The sequence below is a fragment of the Asterias amurensis genome, chromosome 8 (genome assembly GCF_032118995.1).
Source record: "Asterias amurensis chromosome 8, ASM3211899v1".
In the NCBI taxonomy this organism is placed as follows: Eukaryota; Metazoa; Echinodermata; class Asteroidea; order Forcipulatida; family Asteriidae; genus Asterias; species Asterias amurensis.
Window position 1 is genome coordinate 15,297,987 of NC_092655.1, and position 12,347 is coordinate 15,310,333.

The 12,347-nt window shown below is 38.6% G+C and overlaps 1 protein-coding gene across 2 annotated transcripts in view; it reads left to right on the forward strand.

Annotated features, from left to right (window-relative positions):
* The window catches only part of LOC139941015 (polycomb group RING finger protein 3-like), a 63,914-nt gene that overhangs the window by 185 nt on the left and 51,382 nt on the right, over positions 1–12,347 (forward strand). The gene's annotated exons all lie outside the window — the stretch shown is intronic.

The window sequence follows — 12,347 nt, forward strand, 5'->3', positions numbered from 1 at the left end:
TAGATCCCACAGTCAGTTTTTTGTCGGTCATTCAGTCAGCTGGAGACATACAGTTTATACGTACAGCACACACACTGAATGGAAGGCCTATGCATCGGAAAGGCACTGTACACAAAACAATGATAAACATGCAGTGCATGCAGCAGACGGCATGTGCGTTGTGTGTATAGACAACAAATTAGATTGTCTGTTTTTCCTCGCCCTCTCTCCACTCGTAGTCAACCTCTCTCTAAATTCTTGAAACTCGTGAAAATACCAGTTTCAAATTATCTGCTTTATTTGTTATGACTGTGTACTTTTATTGATCATGTGTATGTTTGTGAAATGTCTACACTTTCAACAATTCATTCAGGTGTCATTCGTTAAATTGTAGCCTAATTTGTTGGTGATTTGGGGCTTTAAATTCTATCTAAAAACTAACTTCAAAAAGTTGAGTTACTTTACTTATTTGTTTATTTGATATTGGATCACCTTCATATTTCATACCTTTTTAAATAAATGCTGTAGGCGCTGTACTCTTTTTTTTCTTCAAAAATTTGTAAAAAAGCTAGTAGGCCTACAATAAACGCAATACGACCGATAATGAAACAATTTCGAAAAAAGAAGTACAGCGCCCCAATTACTGGGTCTACTCATGCTGACCTCTACTACTCCTAAACTATGAGGTTTCGTTCGTGGAGAAGATAGTGGAACGAACCTCATAGTTCTAGGATTTTGAGGTTCGTTTCGCTAAAGAACCTCAAGGTTCATTGTTCCGCTAAAGAACCTCATAGTTCTAGGATACTAGAACTATGACTATGAGGTTCCTTCCGCTATCGACTACATGAACGATAGCGGAACGAACCTTAAAGTTCTAGGAGTAGTTCTGGGAGTAGACCTCTTTACTTTATTTAGATCTCTCCAATCCAATGCTCTTGCCAGATTTGTTCGTTAAAAAGGTAAAAGTTAATGTATGTTGATGATGAATTTTTGTAGACAATTTAATCCTTGTAAATCCTCCCAACAACTCACTGGTACATTTAAGTATTGTTTGTATTTGCATGGTGTGGAGAAATACAGCAGAAATTATAAACAAATACTCATAAATACCCCAGACAGTTTCTCTACTCCTATTGGTGGAGAGCGTGTTAATGCACACTGGAGCTATGTTTATGCACACGGAGCTGGCTTCTGCGTGTCGGGCGCGCAAGATTATCACGCTGAACGTGCAAATCATAGCTATCAGCGCGTAATCTAAGCGTGCGGGCATACACACATCCCACGCCCCTCGAACAGATTCTTCACAAAGTTTTGGGAAAAAAAATTCAAACCTCGAATTTTCAATTGTTAAAGTGTCTATAACTGTTTTTGTTTACGTTTTTGTAACAAAAGGGCATTTATTAATGGGAATAAAAGAGTAGTGACTCGTTCTTCAACGTCCGTTTAAAACCTTGCAGGGTCATTGCCGTGCGATAAAGGCCCTCGCCTTCGGCTCGGGACTTTATCACATGGCCGCCGACCCTGCCGGCTTTAAACGTACGTTGAAGAACTCGTCGCTACCCTTTTATTCCCTTAGTAAACTTGCGGGTACAACCCTGTGTAAATCTCTTTTGAGTGAGTGTTGGCTCTAAAAAGAGCCGATTTGGTCTCAACGTTTCGAACAGTATACACGACTCGTCTTAACTGGTACATTTTATTACCAACCACAACCAGTTGCTTTCAAGAGCAGTGTTCATTTTGCGGGTTTCGACTTTTTGCTCTTTTTTCCCAGTAAATTATATGCAGCCGCAACGGCACTGGACACGCGCCGTCTGTTTGTTTGGACCGGAAAATTTATCAGGACAAATGTTAGGGCATCCACTGTACTGTTGTTGTGACTTCATATTCAGACCATTTACAATTTTCGGGCTTACATCAAGGTCGGCCATTTAGGGGAGTCAAATTTTTAACTCCCATAAATGGCCGACCGTGTAAGTTCGCATAGTAAAAGGAAAACCAGGCAACTTCGAGGCAAATTTGTGTGGATCATTGTATTCTACTCACGAAACATCTTTCCAATCATATTTTATAACAAATGGTTACAAACGCTTTTTATAGACCAACTCGTCCGATCCAAGGCAACGTGTTCCTTTAAGATTCCTCTGTGCTGGCAGTATTTATTTTAATACGAAAGTGAAAGTCCTCGGACTGAGCTTGTCTGCACTCAACAAGGGCATAGTGGTGTACTTTTACAGTAGACCCTTAAACATGCTGTGTTTAATTTTGTGCATGCTGTTTGATACTTTGTAATCGCCTGGCTTTAATATTTTCACCACTCTCGGTTCATCTTGAAATGAAAAGAGACAAAACCTTCAGGGCTTTTATTGACTCAATTGAGGGGAATCTTGACTGCAGGACTTGTACTATCTCAAAACTATTATTGGATGTGAAATTTTTTTGCAAGACCCAGAACTGGCAAGACAAGAATCAGACTGAGAATAAAGTACCCTCAGTAGTTTAGCATACAAATTGTTTTATTCTGTTTGTACAAGCACTGAGAGAAGATTGATCTCATGTAAAAGTATCAATACTCAACAGAATTGACAGATATTTATCAGCAGACTTAAAGGATTCGGGTACTTTTTCAAAATGTCCACAGATTTACATTAAACTTACAGGGTTTGAAGATAATGATAGGGGAAAGCTTCCCTTCAAATATTGCTAACTAAGGTTGTGTAGTTTTTGAGAAATGAGTAAAACAAGTCACAAAATAGTTTTGGTCTCATGAGGCCAAAATTATTTTAGCATGTAAAATCCCCTTAACCAGTTATGATATTATACCAAAACCATAGCATAACTGGTTAATACATTTTTACATGCTAAAACTGAGACGAAAATTATTACTTTTACTCATTTCTCAAAAACGCTCACCTCAGTCAGTAAAATTTCAAGGGAAGCTTTCTACTATCTTAATCTTCAAACTGTAAGTTTAATGTATATATCCGTGGACATTGTGTTTTTTGTTAGGAAAAAGTACAATACCCTTTAAAGTCAACATTTTAAACTTAATTTTGTTTGAATAAATAGGCCCAATAAAGTGAAGTACTGATTTTAGGCCTTTCGGTGAAGTACTGATATTGGGCCTGATTAACACAAGACACAATCGTCATTATAACCAACTTACTGTTTCGGTTGAACTTGGTTGATCTCTGGTCTTCGAACGAAACAGTCATTGGTCACGACCGTGTAAAACGCACCCTGGTGTTCAAAAGGTAATCACTGGCCTCGAGCCTGTGGGCCAAGTGCTAATTTCGTACCCAATATGATGTACAAGTAATGTCATTGTCTTATAATCTTGACACTCTTTTACATGATTTGCAAGATTTGTTTCAAATCAGATGTGAAATACAGGCCTGTAATGTATGCTTTGAAAGGGCAAAGGTACCTTGGTAATGGTAAAGGGCACCCTATTTGAGGTAATTGTTAATTTCGACGTGAGCTTTTTAGGGACAACAAAGCAATCACAAGGGGGCATGAAGGCAATCGCCATTGTTGTCTTCATGAAGTGTCAGGCCTATACTAGGTTTAGACCATGGGTAAAGAATGGTAGACACTCCTCTGTTGTGACAATGTTATTTAAATGACGTCAGCATATTTGTCTAGTGTGATTGATTTTGACAAGATGAAATTCAAACCTGTCTCAGATGTAAACATCTCTCACCTTATCAAAATCAGTCAATCAATCAGTCAGGTGCAGTCAATCAATCAATTGAAAGCAACAATGTTGTTTTGAAATCTGTTGGTATACATTGTACTTGGAACTTTGGTATTATAGTGTGACCCCAGCATGGACTGAATCGTTTCCATTCATTCAAGGACATCATGTTTTGGTGACGTAGTCTGTTTGTTAACTGCTGAGCATTAAAGTAAACAGATACATTATTTTTCTGACTTCTAATTTCCTGGAGGTAGGTGATGCCTGGAATTACTTACATTGGGGACATGACCTCCGATGGCCCTTTTCTAGACTCTTGTCCATGGTGCCCTCTTTAAGATTTTCCAAGGCAAGTGTCCTTTGGAAAAGGAAAGTGCCCCTGCCCTCTCAATGAAGAAGTTCCACTTCAACTGGGCCAGACATTCCTGAGATCTGATGTGCCATGAGAAGTGAGTGGCTGTTCCCTGTGAGAGATGGGGTGGGTTGGGGTTGGGGTTGGAGATAGGTATGGTTTGAGAAACTAAATTTTTGGGGAAGACAAACTAAAAAGTGGATGGGAAAATGAAGCATAAAAAGGTGATCGTACTGTAATAACAGGTCTGGAATTCCATCTTTGAGAGGGACATGCATATAGACCAATCCGACGCGCAAGTGTTGAGCACCGCGCGCCATTTGCTGCGGTGTCTTCAATGCCTAGATTGTGCACAAAAAGACACCGCAGTTGGTAAATCTTAAAGTCTATGGGAAAATATTTGGCATTTGCCTCCGTGTTCTTTGTGTTTAATTTTTCAGGCTTGCAATAATAAAGAATATTGCAGTTTTGCAGACTGCTGTTGGACTTTCATCTTATATTGGGCAAGGAAATTTCCATTGTGCAAAGGGAACTTTAATTAGGTACACTTTTAGGTACACTTTGTAGGGAAATTTGTTGAAGGGGCTCTACTTAATAACAGACAGAGGTCATGGCCTCTGTTTAATTCAAGGTCTGCAATCAGTTAAATAGTCTGTGCTGTATTCATCTGGGCCTATATGTTGACCCTAATTGTTGGATCTGACCCAGTGAGTCAGTCTTCCAATGCTTCTTTTTTGACTTGATTAGAATCAAAAGACCTTTGGCTTTTAGTCTTTTTTTCTTCTAGGACAGATCAATTAAACCATAGTATAATAATATTTTACACTGTAAGGCTCATATATTGTACACTATGATCAAATAACAACACCGTGAAAGCTCATTCGGTCATATGGAAGTCGTAAATACAAAATAAAAATACACAATGTACATTAAAGTGAAGCAATGTCTGGAAGTATTTTTCTCATTTTGGTCCAGTAAAAATTTAGAGCATCAAGCCCTATGGTATTGTGGACTCCCCCCCCCCCCCCCCCCGAAATTTGATACCTGAATGGTTTGTATGGTTTGCCAGGGTCTGCAGGAGTGCTCTTTTTTAGCCACAGTTTGTTGGCTTGGAACATTGATCTGTTTGGCACAACACTCTTATCTAAAAAGAAATGTGACTGGGTAGTTTCCTTTGTGTTGAGATACACTCAGGTACATGTAAAAAGAAACTTGATCATGGAGATTAAAAAAGGAATTCCTGTCAGAATAGTACACAGGCCTTGAATTTTATTTTTGAGGGGGCAAGGCCAATTTATTATATGTAAAGGACATATCCTTTGAAAATTTTGAAGGGGGCACAAAGGCCAAGGCTAACGCAATGATCCAGGCCCCAAGAACAACTTGAAGTACCTGTTTACAAACTGTAAAAAACCCTAAGTTTATAAATTGAAGACTTGCAATGGTTTTTCCCCAGACCCGTAATGTTGCTGAAACAAAATATAACCCATGTTTTTTTTAAAGTGTGCAGGATAACTGACAGTCTTTAGTGTGAGCACACATCTTTATACAGGGTGTGAGGAAAGAGATATTGGCTGTTTGAATAAATGTTACACATATCACGAACTGATTGATTTATTGACTTTTCTGTGAATATGAAAAGGGTACTCAAGAAATGCAATACTGTGCATGAGGAATTGGATAACTCGAGAGCGTAGAGATTGAATATGCTGCACTGAATGAAAGACACAGAACACTTTTTTTTTTGAGGCAAATAATGTGAACTTTTGTGAAGCAATCATTGATGAAGCTCTTTGTGAGAACTTAACACAGATTTGATTTGATTAGTCTTTTGGATCTCATTCATTCACTTGTTTGTTGGTCATTTTTAAAGGAACACGTTGCCTTGGATCAGTCGAGTTGGTCTTTGAAAAGCGTTTGTAACCGTTTGTTATAAAATGCTATGGGTAGAAAGATATTGTAAAAGTAGAACACAATGATCCACACAAACATGCCTCGAAATTGCACGGTTTTCCTTTTACCTCGTCGACTAACACGGTCGGCCATTTATGGGAGCCCATAAATGGCCGACCGTGTTAGTTTGCAAAGTAAAAGGAACCACGCAATGTCGAAGCAAATTTGCGTGGATCATTGTATTTTACTTTTAAAACATCTTTCCAACCATTATGCATTTTATAACATACGTTCGCAGCTGAAAAAACATCAGTAACATCAAATGATTTTTATTAGCTTGTTTGCTCTAGGCTTTAATTTAGTCATGGGTGATTAGTTAGTGCACTGGTCTGGGTTCTGAATGAAGACTCAGTTTGTGGGTTCAACTCCTGGCCTGCCCAACAATGATACTTGTGTCCTTGAATGGACGCTTTTAAACCGTAAATGAGAACATGTGAGGGCTGGGTTGGTACTGTGGTGGTTGTGGTTGGAGAGACATGTTGCCTTAAAATTGGGTGCTCGGACTGTAAAAAAAACACTTGTTGTGAAATGAAATCAGTTGGAAAGATGTTTTAAAAGTAGAATGTACATGTAATGATCCACACAAATGTACAGGTCAAAAATGTGTGGTCTTTCTTTTTAATTTGTGAACTAACAAAGTCCGCCATTTGTGAAGTAGAAGGAAAACCACACAGGGTAATGGGGTACATGTAGGCCTTATGTACCGTTTAGAAATAATAAAAAACGAGAAATAAAAAAACAAGAAATAATGCTTTAAAAGCGCCTTGTGGTCCAGGGTTTTACAACAATAACCCAGTTAAACCAACACAACAAGATAATGTTCAGTCAAACTTAATGTCAACTATTATCCGTAATCAAATTGACAGTACAACTAGGGTAGGGAGTAGTAAGGATTGTAGGCCTACTGGGCCCAATTATATGGCTCTCCCTATCGCCGAATACCGCACGTATGATCACCATTCTCTGCTGCACTACATTTAGTTGTGTAAGCAGAGAATGCCTAGTTACGTGGTATACGCGCACAAGCTCGGTAACCTGTGAAACTCACTTGCCTTAAGCACAGAATGCTTCCGCAAGCGCTGATTCTTAGCTTACGGTAAAGTAGAGCCATGAAATTAGACCCTGTTATATGTTCAACTATTTAATTTAAAAATTCATAATACATACTGTAGTAATAATGCATGAATCACAAGTGAACAGAGAATCACACTGGGTACAATGAGGAAATAATTAAATCTGTACACAAAGGAGCAACTGTAATGGTTGCCTGGCTGTCAGTTTCAATCAGTAAAATGTGCATTTGCCTGCATTAGTACACTCATACAGCTGTTGTGAGATACAATACTAGACAGCCAAACCAGAAAAGGTTTAGATTGGTTTGAACTACATGTGCACGTACACTAGTTTAGATAATACTAGTGCAACAGAACCCAAAGGCTTGGTTTATGTAGTTATAGGCATTTAGACCAAATTAATAATAAACATATTATTAGCAATGGAATGGGCTAACGAGCAACCATCTTTTGACCTGTCTACTTGAAGGCAAGTCGCTAAATTTAAAGGCAGGACTTGGACACTATTGGTAATTACTCAAAATAATTATGAGCACAAAACTGTTCTTGGTAACGAGTAATGGGGAGCTGTTGATAGTATAAAACATTGTGAGAAATGACTTGCTTTGAAGTAATGTAGTAATTTTCCACGAATTTGATTTGGAGACCTCAGATTTAAAATTTGAGGTTCGAAATCAAGCATCTGAAAGCGGTGACAAGGGTGTTTGTTCCTTTCATTAATATCTCGCAATTTTGACAACTAATTGAGCTCAAATTTTCACAGGTTTGTTATTTTATGCATATTATGTTGAGAAACACCAACTGTGGAGGCTAGTCTTTGACAATTACCAGTAGTGTCCAGTGTGTTAACAGTGTTTATCACTTACAGAAGTTCGCACTATTCAGATTTTGCACTAATTGATGCAACTGAAATACATAAAAATTGTCAAAATGAAGATCTTCCAGAAACCCTCAAAATTAATATTATACAATAAGAGTAAGACTGAATTTCAATAATACATGCTGGGCACTGAACTTTACATTAAGGCCTACGTGTATCCTACATGCATATTTGAAACAGGAACAGTATGAATAACTGAAAACCCTAATGTCAACTACATGCAGTGTACATAACAAACATTCTGGTTATCAAAAGCCACTCAGACGTGCAGCAATCACATCAAGCTCCTAGAAGGAAAAAAACTACAATTGGAAATTGACATTTTTAAATGTCAATTTCCAATTGTAAAGTCCTTGGAAACCTAACACCCTTCAGGATCGCCCCCAGTTCAAAACATCATTGTCAGCAAAGCAGAACTGGGCTGTTTAAAGGGAAAGGTATGCCTTAGGCCTATAGGTTTGGCAATCACTCTAAAAAAGAATAATGAGACGATAAAACCGTACTTGGTTAGAAGTAAAGCAGCTTTCGATAGTAACAGCATCCAGAGAAATATGCCGCCTCAAAGTCATGTACATGTAGTTTAGGAAAAGAACTGTTATTCTGAGAAAAGGAACTGGTAGAAATGTTTCTCAGATTGTCTTTTCTTACTCTGGATTATTCTTCCTGATAGGGCAAAAACTGCTCTGGGTTTTCAGCAGTGGCAAAAAAAAAGATATTTCGGACTGACAATTTTACAGGTTAGTTTAATTGTATACACCACATTTATATTATAGGATTAAACAATTGAACGGTTCCAAAAACCAAAAGTATACTTTTCCTTTAAGTGCTTGGGAATCCAACACCCTTTAGGATTCCCAATTTCAAAACAAAATGGTCAGAAACTGGGCTGTTAAAGGTTGCATTGAGTCAGTAGTGTTTAGTGACTTGTGTCTCTCTGAACAAGGATTCATATATTGGGTACATCCAATCAACCTGCAATAAGCCACTGTTATTATCTCCTTTGTGTAACTCCCATAAGGCTGTGACACTCTCTCAATGGTGCAAGGGATATTTGGATTTGAAGGTCAGACAGATCTACATCAATGCCCTTTTTTTTTTTTACTCTCCCCTTGATTTGTTTGCCAGGATGTGTTCAATTGGCCCTGTAACCTTGTGGCAATAACACAATGTCAAGTGGTGTGCACTTGTAGCAAGTGTAGAACTAGAAGAGGATTGTTGTTGGATTGTATGGGTCCTTAGGCTGGATGTTTCCTAGTAAAGCAAGTGCTGAATTTCAGCAGAAAATGTTGTTTAATTACAGATTATCGATTGTAGGAAAACGCGAGAAGCATCACCTTTTTGTGGTATGCAAAATCAAATTGAAATTATGTTGTGTTTAATAGAAAATATTCCGATTTCTGTAAAGTACATGTAGTGTAGTCGAGCAAATGCATACATATTTAAAGTCAGTGGACACTATTGGTACTTGTCAAAGACTAGTCTTCTCACTTGCTGTATCTCAACATGTGCAAACAAACCTGTGAAAATGCGAGCTCAATCAGTCATCAAAGTTGCGAGATAATAATGAAAGAAAAAACACCCTTGTCTCACGAAGTTGTGTGGTTTCAGATGCTTGATTTCGAGACCTCAAGTTCTAAATCTGGGATCTCAAAATCAACTTTGTTGAAAATTACTTCTTTCGCGAAAACTACTCCACTTCAGAGGGAGCGGTTTCTCACAATGTTTTATGTTACCAACCTCTCCCCATTACTCTTTTCCATGTAAGGTTTTATGCTAATACTTATTTTGAGTAATTACCAATAGTGTCTACTGCCTTTAACTCAAAGCAATTCCCCCCCCCAAAAAAAAATTAAAAAAAATAAAGATGAAACCACTGAAAATATTAGCTCTTTAGAAGGGCGCCAAACCAACAGATAAACTAAAATCATTTAAAATGCCATGCAAAGGTGCTGGATGAAATAATTCCCTGTATGAGGATTCAGTCAGCTCTAGAATCCTATCCGAACCAGACTCTCACTACTCATTATGTACAACACCTACGGAGTCTTATCTTTCCTACCAGTTGATCATAGTGTTCAGCAACCCTCACAATGTGATCAACCTCCCTGAGGCCCACCGAGGGGTTCACTTACTCTCAGGCTTGTGTAGACTTGACTCAAGTCCCAATCCCGTGAGAGTCCTTTTATATTCAGTCCCATCGCCTGTTTGTGCGGCCAGCATCCCAAAACCCACAGTATCAACATTTCAATGGTGAGGGCGCACTGCTTTACGACTTGTTTGGTAGTTGGCGCGATATGCTTAAAGGGACCTCTCGCACGAGAACGGGACTTGAATTAAAGGCAGTGGACACTATTGGTAATTACTCAAAATAATTATTAGCATAAAACCTTACTTGGTAACGAGTACTGGGGAGAGGTTGATAGTATAAAACATTGTGAGAAATGGCTGAAGTAACGTAGTTTTTGAGAAAAGTAATTTTCCACGAATTTGATTTTAAAACAACAAATTTAGAATTTGAGGTCTTGAAATCAAGCATCTGAAAGACCACAACTTCGTTTGATAAGGGTGGTTTTTCTTTCATTATTATCTCACAGCTTCGACACCCAATTGAGCTCAAATTTTCACAGGTTTGTTATTTTTTGCATGTGTTGAGATTCACCAAGTGAGAAAACTGGTCTTTGACAATTACCAATAGTGTCCACTGTCTTTAAAGGGACCTCTTGCACGAGAACGGGACTTGAATTAAGTCTGAGGCTTGTGAATCGATCGGAAAGGTCTCTTCCATACACCATGTAGCTTCATGCTCTATCCTTAATACCCCTTTCTTCCCCAATCTCGCTGTGTACTCAATAACTACTGCGCGGATAACATGTTTTTGATGGAACCTAGTGAAGGCATGAAGCTATTGTTTGTTAGCCACTGGTCGTTAGACAACCCAAGGTGATGTGCAGCGCTGCCAGGGGCGAATTTCATTGTGCTGCTCTAACGGTCATGTAGATTTTTCTGCTCACTTTAGCATAATAACAAAAATTGATTTTAAGCGCGAGTGTTTTCTTTTCTTCATGGGCTAGCAAGAAAATCAAGTGGCCAGCATGGGCATACACCATCATGGATTTGCATTGGTACGTCATTCGTGTGACAAGGTTGTTATTTCTTTCATTATTAATTTTGCAACTTTGACGATCGAGTGAGCACAAATTTTCACAGGTTTGTTATTTTATGCATGTTGAGATACACAAAGTGAGAAGACTGGTCTTTGACAATTAACCAATAGTGTGCAGTGCCTTTAAAGTCACCTGAAAATATATATTTTTTTTTTTCTACAAACATTAGAGTATATATGTTTGTGAACAATAAAATAATTTTTTGAGTAATTGTTTGTAACGATTTATATGTTTGAAAAATAGATAAAGTTGTTTGGGGGGTGACTCCGCCTACCCCTTTTGTGACATCAATCGAGGCAGACTTTGCCTCGATCGAACATTGAACACACCCCCGTGCAAGTACATGAAAGTCCTAGTCGTGAGTTTGTACGTTTCGAAAGCATTTTTTTTTCTTGCATTTTTCCGACAATGTCGACCAGTGTATATTGCTGCTGGATGCAGCAAAACAACTAAAGATGGGGTCAGTTTGCAAAGTGGTCCGGTCCGACGTATTTTCCAGCGATCTGTGCAGCAAACACTTCGAGCCGTCGAAATACACCACACATTTTGACATGAAGAGAAAAGTTCTTTTCTAAAACATGACGCCATCCCAACAATTTTTCCAGCTGGTGGAAAGTCGAAGAAGGTACCTGAAAGACATGACGAACCTAAAGGAGCATTTGCCTAAAAATTGGGTATTGTTTAAACTTTGAGGGCATGTTTTTAGCTTGTGCCAAGCGTCACTATCTTGTGTTGGCACTGCATGCGATTAACTGTGCTGGGTAATCCGATAGGACCGTCCGCACAGCAGCCATACAGTGCGCGCAGTCTGCTCCGTGACCATAGTTCTGTACATTTAGGCATCATACCGATCAGGTATCCAGACGTAGTGTAAGGGGCCAGACTACTCATTTTCTCTTCAAATATCGCGCCTTAATTGACGTCACGAACAGCGCCCTCTTGGGTCGGGCCTACTTTTAAATTTGTAAATAAAATTGAAACAAATTTTTTAGAACCTTAGTTAACTGTTTGTTCATGTTCCAATATTATCAAAAAACATTTCAGTGACAAATGCAAAATACCACTTCCAGATGACTTGAATTCTATTTTCTATACATACATGTAGAAGCCCGCTCATCAGAAAATACAGTTCTAATCCAATTTGGCGACATACATGTACATGTAGGGCGGTATTCATATAGGGACAGTCTTGGTGTAGGTTATTTGGAGACCTGTCACACTGTACAGCAGCAAACACTGACCATGCACTGAC